The 19,744-nt window shown below is 37.8% G+C and overlaps 1 pseudogene; it reads left to right on the top strand.

The window, feature by feature from the left end:
• Window positions 1-19,141: 19,141 nt before the first annotated feature.
• On the top strand, window positions 19,142-19,240 carry LOC132287542 (small nucleolar RNA R71; annotated as a pseudogene).
• The last annotated feature ends 504 nt before the right edge of the window (window positions 19,241-19,744 follow it).

Here is a 19,744-nt window from a genome sequence, read left to right as displayed (position 1 = left end):
TACTCACATAGATAAAATCAAGAGTACATGCGGCACGTCTCCACGTAAACACAAAAGCATGTCATTAAAGCACAGCAACAACACGACATCTCTAAGCATATAAATATGGCATGTTAATGTCACATAACAAGAAAACAAATATGGATAGACCTCTACCTACTCATGCATCGCAATAACATAAATCATATTACTAACATGGTAGTAAACGAAACTGCAGAAGATAAAATGATGCAACAATGAACCCTATGGACATCGTGTCCTAGAGTGTCTAGGTAAAAGGAAAACAAGTCCTAGCTATAATCTAACTCCAAAAACCAATGTGACAACAACCTGTTTCAAAACAAATGTGAGCCCTCACCATAATGGTAAGACTCCTACAATCCATTTCCGAATCTAAAGGTGACACTACAAGTGACACTAATAATGCAATGCTCTCACCAACCCGGAACATCGATCAATCGACTCGATCACAAAGGCATCATCATGTAAGGAGAACTCAAACGAAATGGCTACTCTAGCCATACTAACAACAACCAAATCAACCACTACGATTGATCCCCAAAACAACCATCATCATCATCGATCAAAGGGACTACGCCTATCAGGACAAAACCAATGCTGATTCCATCCGAACTATGCTCGTAGCTAGCCAGTACGATAGCATGATAGTGCCATGCACCAGCCCACAAACGTACCCGCCCATAAAAATTGCAATCTCAGAAGAACCTTCTAAAACAACCAAGGATCCTAAGAAGTCCATAACCTCATCATAGCCCAAAACCAACAAATCCAGCCCTACGGCTACGCTCAATGACTCAACTCACGAGAGCCTAAACAAAAGGTGTCTCTCCACCTACCTCAAAACCGATGTTAGATCAACAATGACCTAAACTACAATGAAACTGTGACTACAATCACCATCAATCTCAACTTGTGCCTTAATGACCAATCCCGTGTCATGCCAAATATGTAAAACAGTTATGCATATACAAATTTAACCTATCATACATCATATGTCATGCTCTTTACAATGGAATACAATCATGCTAAATAAACGACATACCACATGTAGCACATAAGCACATAAACATGTTATCAAACCAAAACATGTTATCATGAAGCATATAAACACGTAAAACAAAGCAACAAAAACATGATACGAACCCAAAACCCGTCATCCAAGGTATTCAAACCTAGGAGCTCTGATACCACCTGTGACGACCCTGGTTCTTCAAGCCTGTGCATCCTGTGATGAATCAGAGATTGACCCGATAGCGGATCCAAATGCGGAAGCAAGAAATAAGACAACGGTCTCCTAAGGCAAAACATGCCTCTAAGACACTTGGATGACCTTCCATGAGGTCTGGAACTTAATGAGAACTGACGCAGAAACAAAAGATCATAAAAGTAACAATTTAGCACCCAGGGGCAAAATAGTCATTTATAAAAATATGGATTTGGGTGCCACTAAGCACACGGCTGGAAAGATAATGAAAAACTAATCAAGATGGACTCAAGAATCCCATGATTCAGAGTTCGAACGAAGGAGAAATGGCATGACGAAGAAAAACAAGCCCTTAAGCATAAAAAGGTAAACTGGTAATTATTCAGGAAGACCCGGGTGCAACCTAGCACACCGTTGGAAAGACAGCGAAAAATTAATCAATTTCAAAAAATAGTTCACTCGATTTGGAGTCCAGACGAAGGAGAACGAGCGAAAACAAAAGTCGACGTCACGACGTCAAGATGAGCACCCCACGAGCACCCCGACAAGCACCATGACATACTAGGGGAAGAAAAGTTCTAGCCAGAACTGAGAGCCAAAACGAGGTCCAAAACAAATTTTTCTGGAAAAACACGAAGAAGAAACCCCCTCCCCCCCCCCCCCCCAAAAATCAATTTTTCTACCCGACATCGCGGATGGAAATAAAAAATAAAAAAAAATGCACTATAAAATGCCCAGAATACCCCTAAGAAAATCAGGTCAAGAAGTTTAAAATCTTTCCTAGTTGCTGCCAAAGGAAAGGAAATGGGGCTTTGGGAGGTTTTTAAATCGTCTAAATTGAAAATGCAATCCTAAAATACGCCCACAAGACCCCCGGAAGTTTCGGATCGGTCGACACATTTAAAAAAAAAAAAGTTGATGAATAGTACCAGGTACTAAAATCTCAAGTTTTTTAAAAAAACATATTTGTAAACTTTAGAATTAATAGCCCTTTGCCTCATGTCATACATACAAAATAAGCATCCAAAAAGTGTACTTAGGTGCACATTACATATTTGGAATCAAAGACACAAGTTTTAACATATAAGGCTACAAAATGATATTTCATGCTAACATTTGCATGAAATGGAAACTTAAAATGCTACAAGTTATCCAAGGAATGATGAGCATCATGAACCAAGCCTTCGTACCTGAAACAAATCCCCAGTAACTTCAGAGTGAGTAACATAAAGCTACGCGTAGGAAATGAGCATGCATCGACCTAGCATTTTGCAAAATTATCACCTTAAGGTGAAACATGTCAAGGGGCTCATGCCACCTGACGTATATGTCAAAAAGAGACTCAGGGAGCATCCTAAACTACTTTAGATCATTTCTAGTATAAATCACATCATTCATGTAATTTAACCATATAGAAACATACTATACAATGCGACAAGATTTAGGTTCTCAACAGTATCAATTTGCAATCTAAGATACGAAAACAATTAAAGTGAGTCATACCACCTAGCATCTATGTTCTGAATGAGTCTAAGGAATCATCCTAAGCTATATTAGAATAATAAAACACAAGTCACGATATCGATGCAATTTAACCAACATTGGAACTTCCAATACAACGCATAAAACATGATTTCTCAAGTTAACATCTTGAAACTCAAAATGGAAAATCAAATAAGGAAAAACAAGTTACGATATCATCTAGTTATCAACTTGAAATGAGATGCAAAATCAAACCAGGTGGATACTTGGACGTCACGCCGGATCAAACCAACACCATAGTTACTTTAGGGTTACTAGCCCACGGGGAACCTCCCTATGTGCGCACTAGACCTGTAGAGGGACAATCCCCCATACTAGAACCATATCCTAGCCTTAGTCAAACAACGACATCCCCAAGTTTCCAAAATTAACAAGTTGTGCAACAATGTATATATCAACATATATATACAACATAATCAACTATCTACCACGCACAACCAAAATTGGAAATACATACAATACTTGCTCTAAGTCCATAACTACTATGGCATCAAAGATGTCAAATACAAAATGTGCAACTCATTACATAAGACAATGATATATTTAATAAGGAAAACATATTCTCATGAATATAAATGTAACAACTATGTTATCCAATGCTCAAAATGTAACCAAGAAAGTCCAACTCCATGATTTAAACATAGAAACAACTTCCAAAACACAATTAAATCCATAGAGCAATTAGATAGAATTTAATTAAATAAAAATAATTAAATTCTCTAGATTCCAAATTAATTCCAAATAACCTCAAATTTATATATATTGAAAGATATATCATGGTTATCACATACAAAACATCAAATAAGTAATTAAGTGATTAAAACACTTAAAACAAAATTAATTAAGCTAATTAATTAATTTCCTCTAGATTTTTAAACAATTCCAAATGATATCAAATTAACATATGTTCAACAACTCACCAAGGCCTACTTTAATATCACATTACAAGTTTATTTCATACTTGATACAATTATGTGAATTAAACTTTCACAAAAGATAAATATTAAATAAAAGTTGCAATTCTTATTCAAATAATCCCAATTTAATATATATCAACCACTATACCAAGGCCTAAATTTCTAGCATGCCACAATTTAATTCTAAGTTGAATATCATCATAAGAGTTAAATCTTACACAAAGAAAATAATTAAATTAAATTCTAAATTATGAACAAAAGCATGCATATAAGTTGTATAAGCATCATTAGCATGCAAGATAACAAAAATATGAAACTATAACACCCCTTACCACCATTTGAGATGAAAATCTCAAATCCCCACCGCAAGAAAAGTGCTCCGAATCCGACAATACTCCTAGGTTATATCGGGGACAACACGGTGAACATTAAACTCCAAAGAGGACATACCAAAATCCAAACTTGGCCTCAAACCCGAACTAAAAAAATGGCCAAAAATAGATTCTAATAAGGGGAAAAGATGAGTGTAGTCAAGACAAGCATAAAACACGAGGCACTACGACTTTTTAACAAAAGGAAGGATGTTTAATTGAGACAAGAAGGGTGGCAAGCCCCCTTGGGTTGCCATGGTAGCTTCTGGTTGTGCATGAAGAGAGGGGAAGATCACTTTTTAATTTTATAACCCCCTATTTATAGGAAAACCCTAAAAGTGCCCCGAAAAGGCCCCGCCAGGTCCGGAAAAGTGAAATTTCAACAGACGCTCTCAAATGGCAAAACTCCGTGAACGAAAAAGAACCAAAATGAGAAAATATGAACAATGGAAAAAATAACATCAAAAATTGAGTCCCGAGCAGGGAGATATGCCCCGAACAAGTTCGGCGGCAACTGGGGTCAAAAACCCTGAAACTGGGGAAAAACGACCAGAAGACAATTCTAAGAGTACATGACTTGACGAAAAGTGAAAACGAATCCCATATGAGGATCCAGGCTCAAAACGAGGCAATTTTGTAATAACTTTGATTAATTGCACAATGGCCCCTCCAAAAAGTGAAAACTGCACTAATGACCCAGAATGAAAATATCTTCCGAAAATATTTTCTTAATGATGCGACCCGAGCGTGTGCACAAAATAATACACAACACTTTGAGTTTGGAAATTAATGTCAAGTGGGTATCATACTTTAAATTTATAAACCGCTTAACACCTATACTATGTAGTATGAGTGAGAAGGGATTGTCCCAAGGGATTGTGGGTCGTACTAGGTTGAGGAATCAAGATTAGGGTTAGTAGGTCGAGTGATCAAAATAGTGGTTGGTTGGTTGAATTAAACTAGATACAAATGAAACTAAAGTAAACAATAATGCAATAAAGAGAATAAAAGAGAAAGAAATCTTGGGGTTTAGAGATCACCACTAAGCATAGCTTTTCTACACCCTTAATGAATGATTAATGAGGAGAAAAACATGTATTGCAACAAAGTCTGTGTGTGTGGTTGTTCTAACAAGCATGAATGACAAATTAAGCATATATTGTCTAAACAATATGGTGGATAGCACAACATATCAAATTAAGCCATTAATTCTTCCTTTAGGCTCACAATCTAAACACGTCACAAGGTTAGAGATAAATGTTACTTGCTTTCATAAGTATGGAACATCAACAACAAGCATGGATTGTCCTCCCATTTAACATCTAAACTACAACTACACTACAATTAAGCTAATGACATGAAATTAAACTAATTAAACTAAGGGAGAGGTAGACTCCATCAAGAAATGAGTATGAACCATCAAATAAACTACAAGAACATGCCATTAAGCACTATGTCTTAACAATCTCTAGATCTATAGCATTAATACACTTAGATATGCATCAATAACACAAAAAATAGAGATAAACACATGAACATCTATTATAGCATACATAGACATATAGATAGAATGAAATGATCAATTGGAAGCATTAAACCATACAAATCATTGAATAAACAAGATCTATATATATATAAGTGTCAAAACATGTATCACAATACAAATCCCCTCAAAAATACATAAACCAAGATGTAGAAAGCATGCTTAGGGCTAACTCTAGCCCCAAGAGGATGTCTAGCCACTCATGGATGATGTCCTCCAACCCTCAAGGGCAAGCTCCATGGAAGAAATCTGCTCTTTGGTTGATGAAGAGTCTCCAATGGTGTCTCTAGCCTCCTCCTCTCCTTTTCTTCCTCACTAAGTATTATCTTCTCTAAGTATATCTATATGTGTAAAAGTGGCTCATATTCTTTATATAGGTAGGTCAAAAATCACCCCAAATAAGCTGGGCTCGTATACCAATAATCCTCTAAGGATTGGATATGAGATAACTTTTATTGAGTTGGAATTTAAATTTTTCTCGGGATTTGGGAAGTTTGATGGATCGAACTTGTGGTGAGATCGATCGAACATGGCTAAGATCTATCGAATTGAAGCTGGATCGATCCTCAGTGGCAGCGCCTTTTTGGATGAAAACAAATCTGAGATATTTTGAAGATATTTTTGAGAAAAGGACAAAAGTGATTGGTAGGGTGGTATAGCTGGATAAGATCTGGCATGTGGATAAGGACAAGAAAGTTCGATCGATCAAAGAATGATGTTGGATTGATCGAACTTTTGGGATCTCTGAAGATGACATCATGGCTTGGATCTATCTTGGAGTGCTGAGATCGATGAAAGTTGGATTGATCGAACTTTTCTTGAGATCGATCGAAGTTGCTGAAATTCCACCTTTTGCTTCTTTTTGCTCTACTTTGCTCTACTTTGCTCCTTTCTTTGATTCATCCCAAAATTGGTTCAATTATGCTCTTATTTGGCTAAGTTAGCTTATTTTGGGGATAAGTACCTGAAAATGGAAATAACACAAAATTAATATAAGACGGGAAAATAAGATAGATAAAGGTTCTAGAATACCTAAGCTTAAGGGGTTTAAATACGCACTTTTCAACGCTCATTACCCCCCCAAACTTAAATATTGCTAATCCCTAGCAATGAACTAGAAAGTAAAGGAATGAAATGAACAACTATACAACTATGAATCTAGAAAGCAATAAATGGATAACGCCACTTTCGTAGGGAACACGATTGTATTTAGCATATACAACAAGCCTTTTAAACCCCTAGGTTACCCTTAGTGGATGAGTGAAGTCTCGTGAGAGTTTCCAAAAATGATACCCACAAACATTAAGCTCATTCTCACAAAAGAGGCACCAATATTGCAAACAAGCATTGCGAGAAGACTACCTTAAGTATGCAATTTTTCAACCCTTTCCAAGCAAATCTCCCAAAATCTCAACATCAAGCAAGCAAGTATGGTCCTCCACACATCAAGAAAATGATCATGCAAATCAAAACAACTCTAGAATCCTTTTTGAGTGGACCGGCATCAAGTGTGTTGCTATCTAAGCCAACTAAAGAATTAATCACATCCTTACCCTCAAACTAGCACACAAATCTAGTACTGATCATCAAGATAAAAAGTGGATCTTTTATTAAAACTTTATTGTTCTAGGTGCGCTTATTCTTTTCACTCGATTTTTTTTTTTTATTTCTAAGGATCAAAGATGGAAGCATGGTGCAATGTGTTGATCTATTAAGCTTTCTAATGATCCATGAGGTCGAGCATTAGGTCAATGACTCCCAGATCGGACGACTTTAGGGCATTAGGTGTTCAAACACCCCTACGGACTTACAAGCTCAAATCAACTAGGCTACAAATCAAGACAACCTCCATCTAATCATTTCCCACTTCTCACCTTTTGGGAGAAGTCTTCACTTTTTTCTTTTTTTTTTTTTTTTTTTTTTTTTTTTTTTTTTTAAATGAGTTCAATTATTAGCCTAGAGTTTGGGCCCTCCACCTTTCGGCGCGAGAAGTTCAGTGCTTAATGAGGCTAGAATCCCGGCTACTCAATGAAAAGGGTTTGTTATTCACCTTTATCAAAATGAAAGTTTTTAATGCACTACTAGCCCAATTGGGATATAACCAATTCAATAATCAACAAAGCATGTACCCCATAAATGAATGCTAGTATGCGCTTGTGCTAGTGTAGAATACTAGAGTGAATCTCAAAACAATCTCAAAATCATGATGATGTGGACCACAAGTGCAAGCATGATATCAATCATTCGAAAAATTTACTCCTAAATGGCATCCACAAGGCATACAAGGAGTATTGGACTCTCAAGTCAAGCAATTTTTAAATTTTAAGCAATATAGTCCTCAAAAGATCAAAATCATAGCTAGTTATGGACCAATCATAGAAAATTCACAAATACACAAGTCATGCTCAAAATTTTGAATTTAAAAACAAACACTGCAGAGCACCATTACTCCAAAACTTAAATGGCACAATGTCCTCAATGTGCAAAGAGAACAAAAGGAAAGAGTATACCAGTACAACTAAGGCAAAGAATGGCTGGGAAAGAAGTATCCAAAGTGGGTGGCATAGCCCCCCTAAACTTGGGATGAACTGGTCCTGAAATTTTGGCACTTGGATAAAACTCATCAGATAACAAAAGGGATAATCACAGTGTACAGTGGACATGCAAGTGTAAATGGGATAGCAACTGAAAATAGAGAGAGGTATAAGGGTGGTCCTGAAAATTATTGGCGGGACTCTCTCTCGCACTGATGTCACTGGGATGCACCTAATGGAGTCAAACAGATAGATATAAGAATATGAAAATAGGACATCTATAAAGAAAGCATATATAAACCAAAAATAAAGTACAGTACATCCAGTATCAGAGCCGACAAACACGGCTGCAAAAATAATATAACAGTATCAAAAATATGCAGCTAGCATAGATATATGGAAAGAGTAAGAAAATATGGAAATCATGAAGAAGAAGCAGGATGGGCAGGTCGCGCTCCGCGTGTAACGACCCGGTCATTTGCCTTCTTTTCTTTTTTCCTGAAATTTTACGAATGAATTTTTTTCGTTTAATTTTCCTTTCTGAGCTCTGTTTCGTGTCGCTTAGTGTCATCTCGAGTGCTCGAAATTGGTTTCTGAGACTCTTTCATGTGAATTGACAACTTCTTTTGAGGACCGAGTCATTTTCACATTTTTCGTTTTTCGATACTATGCGCTATTTCGTCCTTTTCCCTATTTCGTCTTATCTCCGTTTGTCAGTTTTCGGCACATCCTCACTTTTCAAGCTCGGAGTTGGTTTTTAACTTCACGTATCCTTATCATGAGTGGTTTCCACAAAATATGTATCTTTACTTTTGCAAGAAAGTACTCTGGTTGCTCCTAGTGCCAATAGGGGCATGGATGCATAAATCTTTGGAATTAATTTCATTTCTTGGGGTATTTTTCAAAAATATCTTTTGAAGATATTTTATTTTAGGGGTTTTTAAGAAAATATTTTTGGAAGATATTTTCATTCTGGGCCATAAGTGCAGTTTTTACTTTTTGGAGGGGCCATTGTGCAATTAATGAAAGTTATTGCAAAATGTCTTGTTTTGAGCCTGAATCCTCGTATGGGATTCATTTTCACATTTTGTTGAGTTGTGTACTCTTGGAATTTCCTCCTGGTCGATGTTTTCCAGTTTCAAGGTTTCTGGCCCCGATTTTCGCCAAACTTGTTTTGGGCATAACTTTCTGGTCGAGACTCATTTTTCAACGCCGTTTCTTATGTTGTTCATTTTTTATCATTTTGAATCTTTTTTGTTCACAAAGTTTTGCCATTTGAGCGTGTCTGCTCAAATTTTACTTTTTCGGACCTGATAGGGACCGTTCGGGGCACTTTTTGAGATTTCTATAAAAGGGGGGTGAGATATTTTATTTTTCATCTTCTCCCCTCTTCATGCACGACTTGGAGCTCCCATGGCTGCCCAAGGGGTGCTGCCATCTTTTCTCTCCTCTTTTGGTTCACTTTTCCTTGATGGAAAGTCTTCGGCCTTAACGTTTGTTGTTCCCCTCGCCGTGCTCTACCTTTCCCCTATATTAGAATTCAGTTTTGACCATTTTATGAGTTTGGTTTTGAGGCCAAGTTACGATTTTGATGGGGCTTTCATGGGGGTTATGTTCACGGCGTTGTCCCCGACAAAACCTAGTAGTTTTGTCGGATTCGGAGCCGTTCCATTTTGATGGCATTTGAGATTTTCATCTCAAATTGAGGTAGGAGATGTTCTAGGTTTAAATTCTTGTTATATAGCATTCTTGTGATGCTTATACTACTTGTTTACATGATTAAATATAAAATCTAGAGATTTTATTATTTATTTTTCTTGTACGGGATCTAATTTTCCCGGTTGCTCATGACTTGGTTTAAACATGTAGCATGATTTTATATTGCCCCTTGATATGCTCATTGTCGTGCATTAAAATTGAAACATTTGAATAAGTATTAAAGATTTTATTTAATATTTATCTTAAGTGAAAGATTAATTCACATGGCCTTAACTACCTTGAAATTAATATATGTTAGCATATTACATTAGGCCCTAGCATGCTCTTCAACATAGTTGAATTTGAAAGTAATTAGAGGTGTTTTGAAAATTAGTAATTATTAATTAATTTGATTAATTAATTTGCCCCGAGTGCACTATTCACTCTATTTGAATTCTAACTTGATATTCTTGATTTACATGCCATATAGTTTCACATATAATTGATTTAGAATATTCGGTTAGCTTTTGAAACCTTTTATTTAATTAAATTCCATGTTTAAGATTTAATCCTCATGGTGATATACAACTTGGGATTGTATTGTGGCATGTTAGAAAATTAAGCTTAGGTATAGTTGTTCACATATATTAAATTGGGATTAATTGCATGAGAATTGCAACTTTTAATTTATATTTAACTTTAGTGAAAGGTTAAGTCACATGGTCTTAAATTGAATGAAATAAACTTGTAATGTGATATTACATTTGTCCTTGGCATATTCTCTAAGATATGTTAAATTGAGAGCATTTGGTTAAGTTTAAAAATCTAGAGATTTTAATTAAAAGAATTAATTAAAATCTATTTTGTGGTCCCATTAGCTTAATTAAGGCTTTAACTTGATATTTGTATTGGCCATGACTTTTTTACTAGTATATATTAATTTGGGACTATTAGAAGTTGTTTTAGAACCTTGGTAATTAATTTAGCATGATTTAATTAAAGTTCTACTTTGTTGTTCCAACAACCTAATTGAGTTTTAGAATGGATATAGGTGATGACCATACCATGTCCTTTAACATGTATTAAATTGAGGTTATTTGGAATTGAATCGGAATCTAGAGAATTTAATTGTGTTTATCTATTTAAATTCTTTCAATTTGCTCCATGATCTATTTGTGCTTTAAAAGTGGTTTCCATATTCAAATCATGGACTTAGACTTGTTATATATTCATTTGGTTATGTTTTGAACATTGGATAACATAGTTGCTATGTTTGTATTCGTGATAATATGTTTTCCTTATTGAATATATTGTTGCCTTATGTAATGATTTGCACACTTCGTGTTTAACATCTTTCATGCATAGCGTGTAACGAATCGCACACTGAAGATTCGACATTCATCATATCATATTAGTTGTGGATTTAGAGCATGTATTGTATAGGTTTCCAAATTTGGTTGTGCTTAGTAGATAGTTGATTATCTTGCATATTCCTGTTGATATATGCGTTGTTGCACAACTTGTTGATTTTGGAAACTTGGGGATGTCGTTGTTTGACTATGGCTAGGACGTGGTTCTAGTACGGGGGATAGTCCTTCTATATGGTCTAGTGTGCACATAGGGAGGTTACCCATGGGCTAGTAACCCTAAAGTAACTATGTTGTCAGTCTGATCCGGCGTGACGTCCGAGTATCCACTTTGTTTGATTTTGCATTTCATTTTCAAGTTGATAACTAGATGATGTTATAACTTGTTGTTTCTTATTTGTCGTTCCATTTTAAGTTACAGGATGTTAACTTTGCGAAATTATGCTTTATGCGTTGTATTGGAAGTTCCAATGTTGGTTAAATTGCATCGATATTGAAAATTGTGTTTTAACGTTCCAATATTGCTTAGGATTGATCCTATTGATTCATTTATAACATAGACGTTAGGTGACATGAACCACTACTGTTATTTTGTGCTTTAGATTCTAAGTTGATGGCTTTGAGAACTTAAACCTTATTGCATTATATAACATGCTCTTTTGTTGTTAAATTGCATGGATAATGTGATTCTTGTTAACTTGTATTCAAATATGCTTTTGTCATGTTGTATGGATTACTCTAGACCTAGTTCAATTGTATTGAAAATGTAATTCATGTTAATCTATGCTCAAGCATTCTTCTTGTCGTGTTCTTTGGATTATCCTAACCATGATTCGTTTCATACACGTATGTATATCATAATTCTTGTTGCTTAAACTCTAAGGTAGCTTAGGATACTCCCCGAGTCTCACTTGGACATAGACGTTAGGTGGCATGAGCCCCTTTAACATGTTTCACCTTAAGGTGATAAATTTGTAAAATGCTAGGTCGATGCATGCTCATCTCCTACGAGTAGCTTTATGTTACTCACCCCTACGATACTAAGGCATATTTCAGATACGAAGACTTGGTTCGTGAAGCCTAGCATTCGTTGGATGTCGTGTAGCTTTCAAGTTTCCATTTCATGCAAATGTTAGCATGAAATGTCATTTTGTAGACTTATATGTCAAAATATGTATATTTGATTCCATGTATGTAATGTGTACATAAGTGCACTCCTTTCAATGTATTTGACATGAATGAGATGAGGCCGGAGGCCAATGACATGTGTATTGTATTCTATACAACTTTTTAACTTCATGAAATATTATGAAAACCTTAAAAAATCGCAAGTCATTGCTTCACCATGGTTGCATCGGGTGTGGGAATTCCATTTTCATTCTTTCATAGGGTCTTATTGATCTTGTATGAAGTGTGACCAAGGGCCAAATGGTCATTTGGCTCCATTTTACATTTTTGGATTCCATGTTTTCCATTCCAAGTCTATTTTTGCCTTTTTGCCCGTTGGGGGGTCGGATTTTGTATCGGCTATATTTTTAAGCCATGGACCATTGTAGCGAATCTAAATAGGTAAGTTACGTTTACGTGCATAGTCGTTTCCGGGCAAAACCTTATCGTTTGTGTTTTGAGCCTCTTGTGAATTCATTTCTCATTTTTTTTGTATATTCTGATCTAGGGGTATTATGGACCTTTCACATCAGTTTTATTTTCTTCTTTTGACATGGTTGAATATAAAACATGATTTTAGGGGGGCTTTCTTCTTCGTGTTTTTCCAGAAAATGTCGTCTTGGTACCGGAAATCCCTCGTGAAGTTTCAGCTTCTAGTTTTCATTTAGCTGCTTTATGACCCTCTTGTTCATTTCTGATCTAGGGGCACTTTGGGGATTTCACAGTGAGTTTTTTTTTATTCCGTCCACGAAGTCGGGTAGAAAACTCAATTTTAGGGGGGGTTTCTTCTTCGTATTTTTCTAGAAAAACTCGTCTTGACCTCCGTTTCAAGCCTCAGTTCTGGGTAGATGAAAAAAAAATGTAGCTGCAGCCAAGGGCTGCCACCAGCCATGTCTTTAGGTGCCAGCATGCATGCCGGTGGGCTCGCGCATGGGCGCCGTGTGCGCCATGGCCCCTCGTCGGGCCTCCGCGACGTCAATTCTTCTTTTTGGGCTTTTCTCTTTCGTCCGGACTCCGATTCAAGTGAATTTTTTTTTTTTTAACTTTACTAATTTTTCGTTGTCTTTCCAACGGTGTGCTCGGTTGCACCCGGTTCTTCCTGGATAATTAACAGTTTACCATTTTTGCTTTGAGTGCTCGTTTTTCTTCGTCATGCCGTTTCTCCTTCGTTCGGACTCCGAATCATACGATTCTTGAATCCATCTTGATTAGTTTTTCATTGTCCTTCCAGCGGTGTGCTCGGTGGCACCCGAATCTACAGTTTTCAGAAATGACTATTTTGCCCCTGGGGGCTTATTTGTCATATTTTCGATCTTTTGCTTCCGCATCAGTTCTTGTTGAGTTCCACGACCTCATGGAAGGTCACTTTGACTTCTTAGAGTCTTGTTTTCTGTTTTCGCTTCCGCATTCGGATCCGTTATCGGATCATCCTTACGGTTCATCACTGGACACGCTGGCCTAAGAACCAGGGTCGTCACACCGCGGATGTCTCTAGATAGATCTCTGAATGCGGTCATGACATCCGTGCAGAGGGAAGCAATATCGGCTCTATTGGAGACAGTCTCAGGGCGGATAGATACCATGGCGTCCTCTAGAGTCTGAAGTCGCTCTCTAAAGTTGGGTATTTGAGTAGGAGCCTTAGGTGCAGCTGGGGCGGGAGAATGATGATCATGAGCCTACTCCGCATCATGAATGGGTGACCCAACTGGAGAGTACCGCTCTGGGACCTCTACAGGATGCTCCAAATCGATGTCCATGTGTACGACAGCTGGATCGACTGGTATATCATCCGCTACCGGGTCTGCTGCTGCTACTGCCTACTCCTCTGCCTCTAGATCCGTAGCGGCCTCTACAGCATTGTCCCTTAGACGCTTAATAAGAGCATTGCAGCTCTTATCCCAATCCTTCTTCTTGAAGGAACAGACCCCAAACTCAATCTGGTCCCGTGGCTGGAAGGGATAACGCTGGTCTCGTAGAATCTGGGTGATGAGGTGGCCAAATGGAAGATACTTAGCCCTTTTGGGCTTGGCCTTGCTGATGTGGTCGACATACAGCTTCATCATGACGCTCCAGATGAGTACTGAGATAGATAGCCAATGCCCTGTATAGAAAGCGTACAGAGCTGTCAGATAGTCGCCGCGCCTTTGTGTCTTGTGGCCGGCCATGAAGATGTTACGGAACAAGACAGAGTCGAAAAACCACAGGTCATCTGGAAGATAAGTCCGGGAGGCATAGGTCTCGCCATCGGCATAGTGGCCTATGAGTAAAACGGCTATGTCTGCATATGATGGCCTATAGAGAGTGGGATATGTGTCCTGTAGCTGTGGAGGGCAGACGTGTGGACACTGGCAAGATCTGGACAATGTGTCCACAGTGATCCGGATCGGGTAGCCATCAATGGTGGTCCGCAGCTCCGCCAGGTTACTCGGGGCAGGCAGGAGGTTCTGGAAGAACATCCGGACCAACCTCGGGTACACTGGGTATGAGACAGGGGCTAGTATGGCTAAGATGCCCCTCCAGAAAATATCATCATATGCTGACCGGGTAAGCACCGATCGGGAAAAGAAGTCTATGTCAAAGACCGACTCATGCGCTACTCAAAGGAGTGAGTATCTATATAATGGCTGGTCTAACTCCTCGGCTGGCTGAGCTGGCGATGGTGGTGGAGATGGTATGTGCTCAGCCTCAGTGCCACCCTGTGAAGAAGATGCCTCGGCTGAAGAGTGCAATCTGGTGTCAAATTAGGGAGACTGAGGTAGAGTGGGCTCCTGGGCATGAGATGGACTGGCCTCATCGTCCAAACTCGGCTAGCCCCTGTGGTGATAGTGTCCGCGAGCTACAGTGTTGACCCTAGCCATGGCCTGTAAAATAAAAGCAAAACTTGCAAAATGAGAGTCAGTGCCAGCATAAAGAATTAAAATACAATTTATAGAATCAAGTATGTCAAATAGGATAGACAAAACAGATAAGGAACACGAATCTATGCAAGTGACAAGGAATGAGTGACCTGATGTGAAGCATGCTAGACAATACAAGTATGGAATGCATCTAATGTGGAAAACACAGGCATTGGGCATGTATGAGATGGCATGAAACACGAGAGATGGTGTGTGAGTTATGTGAAACAAATCTATGAAGTTCGATCGATCACAAAAATGTGAGATCGATGCAAGTTCAGTCGATCAAGAATAAGTGAGAACGATCTGTAACAGATCGATCGAATAAAAAGTTCGATCAATCAAACTGTGAAGTGAAACACGAAAAGTCACAGATCTATGACGTGGATGGCACGGGGCCTTCATGAACATGGTCGTGGGCCCATCAACACAATAAATCAACCATTGGGTCACTTGGTTCGGCCCATAACTCCAAAATCAAATCAAAATCACGAAAAATACAAAAACATATATACATATATATACACATATATACAAGGAGCTCAAAGCTTCATCAATGGAGTTATTAATCATGAAAACAACTTAGATCTAACATTTAGAGCATGTATGCGTCAAATCTAAGCTTGAATCAAAAAGGTGAGGTTCGGATCTCACCGAAATGCAGAGAGAAGTGGAGATGTGAAGGGGGTGAGATTTGAATCAAGATCCAAAAGGAGAGAGAGTGATTAGACGCGTGGGATGCTCGCCGGAGTCTCGCCGGAGATAGAGAAGATGTGGGATGCAGTGGCGAAGGGGGAACGAGGGTCTGAGATCGATTCTTGTGGAATCGATCGAATGACCCTGAATCGATTTTTAAAAACATTCCCTTGCCAATTCTATCGATCGAACTGAATCCTCAGATCGATCGAACTGACATCGATCTCTCCTCTTAAGTGACAAAGTATTTTTGTGATTTTTGAAAAAGTAAAAATAAAAAAAGAAAAATATTTTTAGGATTTTTGTGAAAAATATTTATTTATTTCAATTATTTATTATTTATTTACTTATTTATTTTTTGTTATATTTTTTTTATTATTATTTATATATATATAAATATATTTTTGGAAAATAAAAAAATAAAAATATATATATATATATTTTGGAATTTTTGAAATTTAAAACAAAGTCAAAACAAAGTCAAAATTGAAAAACAAAGAACAAAGATCGATCTCCCCAAGATCAACTGCAGAATACCTTCGATCAATCGAAGATGCATAGAAAGAAGTGTTTGATCAATGTGGTAGAGATGCTTTTGGATGCAGGTTGAAAATTTTTCTAAGTGTTAGAACGGCAGATCGATCCAAGATGAAGTTAAATCAATCGAAGAAGTTTAGATCGATCTAGGAACAAGTTTGAACGATGGGACAAAGAGCTTAAATATGCAGGTTTTGTTCGAACCATTGGATAGAGAGTGGTTAGATGCAGGTGGAAAGTTCGATCGATCGAACTCATTTTGAGATCGATCGAACTTATGCAAAATGCTCAATTTCAACATAAAAGTGCATGCAATCCTAATCACAGTTCCTATCAATGCATATGAACCCAAAGCTAATATCTAGACTTCGCAAGAAATGAAATTAAAGATAAAAATGAGGGAGGAATAGGGTTTTGACACCTTATAAAATGTCTTGCTAGTCTTTAACATCTCTAGCAAAACGTTAGGCTCTTTTAGCCCGGATCAAACATCTTATAGTGCATCCCCTCCTCAATGGGGTGATAAGTGCTTTGAACTCCACCCAATAAATGGTTCTTTAAGGAACTTATTGGATTAAGCTCAAAAGACATTTTCGGTCCTTGGTCAAGACAATCTTTGGGCTTCCACGCCCTTTCAAAACAAGATTTTGAAACAACTTTCTTTGGTTTCAAGGTTGAAGATGGACTTTTTGAACTTTATTCTCACACAAAAACTCAATTCCTTCACTTTTAAGGTCATGACATTTCTCTACAACATTCACTTCTTCATGTTTGTCAAATGAGTTGGGGGTTGGATTAAAAATATTCAACTTTACCTTTATGTGGCCAAATGAAATCTTCATTATCCCCGTCTTACAATTAATGTTGGCATTCACGGTTGCCAAGAAAGGACGGCAAAGGATAACGGGAATTTGGCTCTTAGGATTTAAGACCGGTTCCGTGTCAATGACAACGAAATCAACGGGAAAGAAGAATTTATCAATCTTAATCAAGACGTCCTCAATGATACCCCTAGGCTTTTTGATTGATCGGTTGGCAAGTTGTAAAACCACCGACGTCGGTTTCAAGTCTCCTGAGCCTAATTTGACATATACCGAGTATGGAAGAAGATTAACACTTGCTCCTAGGTCCAAAAGAGCCCGATTAATGATATGATCACCAATGATACATGAAGTGGTAGGTGAACCGGGGTCCTTAAACTTTGGAAGAGTGTTATGTTACAAAATTGAGCTTACTTACTCGGTTAAGACCACTTTTCTAGGTGCTTGGCTTTTGTTCTTCCTCTTTTGGGTGCACAAGTCTTTTAAGAACTTGGCATAAGCCAGAATTTGCTTGATTGCATCCAAAAGTGGAAGATTAACTTTCACCTACCTAAACACTTCCATAATTTCATTTACTTTGGCCTTTTGCTTGTCATTTGAAATGGATCCTTTTAAGGCATCCGGGAATGGAGCTTTTGGCTCAAAAACCTTTTCAGAAATTTTCTTTGAAGTCTCTTCAACATAAGAAGTTTTCAAATTATTTTGCAAATCTTTCTTTTTAAAATCACTTTTCAAATCACTTTTCAACACATTCTCATTTGTATGGTCATGCACATGCAATGAAGAAGGAATAGGATATGAAACGAGATGGGTGTTAACTTGTGATTGCACCGGTTCACTCTCTGCATTGGACATACCTACTTGGTTGTCCACAATCTTCCCACTTCTTAAGGTAGTCACCACATTGACATGCTCTATTGTGTGACCTTCCGATGAGGAATGAGTCTTCACAACAAGTTATTGCTTTTGTAGGGCATTCAAAGGCATTTTTCCTCTCTCTAGCATTCAAAGTACTAGTTATTTGCCCTATTTGGGTTTCTAGCTTAGCAATGGATTAAGAGTGAGAATGAAGTAATTGTGTGCTTGCCTCTAAAGTGCCCAAAGCGATCAAAACTTTTTCTTCAAAAGCGGGACTTCTAACATTTCCTTAGGAATATGATGGTTGATTAGGAAAATGAGAATTAGAGAATTGGTTTCCTTGTGATTGGTATGATGATCTAAAACCTTGGGAACCTTGGCCTTGCATTGGAGGTGGAATGTATTTCCCTTGAAAACCACCTTGGGAAGGGTTTGAGCCCTCCCCTTGGTTTTTCCAAAAGAAATTCGAGTGATTCCTCCAACTAGGATTGTAGTAATTGCCATAAGGATTGTTCCCTTGATTAGCAAAAACATCATTTGCTTGTCCATAATGCTCACTTTGCACATGTCCATGGGGACAATTGGAAGTAAAATGTAAAACACTTGAACACGTCATACATGTCTCATTAGATGCATGATGAGAATGGTTAGGGAAGAAAGATACTTGATTCGCCGAGTTTTGGTTGATCAAAAATTGATCAAATCTTTGAGATAATGATTTCATCTCGGCGGCAATTTTATTGGAGTGGTCGACTTAATGTAAGCCAACACTTTTCCTACCACTCTAATTTCTACCATTCTTCGAAGATAAAGTTCGATGCAAAGAATTTTCACTCATGTTCTCATAAAGATGCCACACGTCATCCTCATGCCTATCAATGTAAGAGCCACCCATGGAAGCATCAACCATGCCCTTGTAATTATTCGATAAGCTCTCAAAGAAATATTGAACTAATTGCCATTTGGGCATGTCATGATGTGGACACTTTCTAAGTAATTCATTAAAGTGTTCCAATGCCTCATGAAATGTTTCCCCATCCCCATATGAAAATTCCCTAATTGAAGTTCTCATGGCATTGGTCTTAGAAACCGAATAGTACTTCTTCAAGAACTCTTGTTGCATTTCGGCCCAAGAAGTTATTGAAAAAGGCCTAAGATTGTTAAACCAATATTTCGCCTTATCTTTAAGGGTGAATGGAAAAAGTTTAAGCCTTAAGACCTCTTCTGGCATGTCCGTGTATTTTACGGTGGAACATACTTCAAAAAACTCATCCAAATGCTTGTAAGGTTTTTCACTTGGAAGTCCATGATAATTAGGAAGCATTGGTTTGTGGTTTGATTTCATAGTGGTGTGCTCCAAATGGTGGCAATTGAATGCATGTGGGTGCATTATATTCATTAGGCACATAGTGATCTCTTAAAGCAAGGGGAGGATTAACAATTGGAGGTGCAATATGGGCACCTTGATTGCCTTGAATGATGGGAGGTGGTGGAGCATAGATTGGCCTTGGCATTCCCAATGGGACTTGGCCTTGTTGTTGTGGTGGATGAACGAATGGCCTTGGCATACC

The sequence above is a fragment of the Cornus florida genome, unplaced genomic scaffold (genome assembly GCF_030987335.1).
Source record: "Cornus florida cultivar Cherokee Brave unplaced genomic scaffold, ASM3098733v1 CherokeeBrave_3.0.0_Hap2_Chr11, whole genome shotgun sequence".
Taxonomy (NCBI): Eukaryota; Viridiplantae; Streptophyta; class Magnoliopsida; order Cornales; family Cornaceae; genus Cornus; species Cornus florida.
The sequence above is the reverse complement of the archived record's forward strand: the minus strand, read 5'-3'. Positions and strand labels throughout refer to the sequence as shown.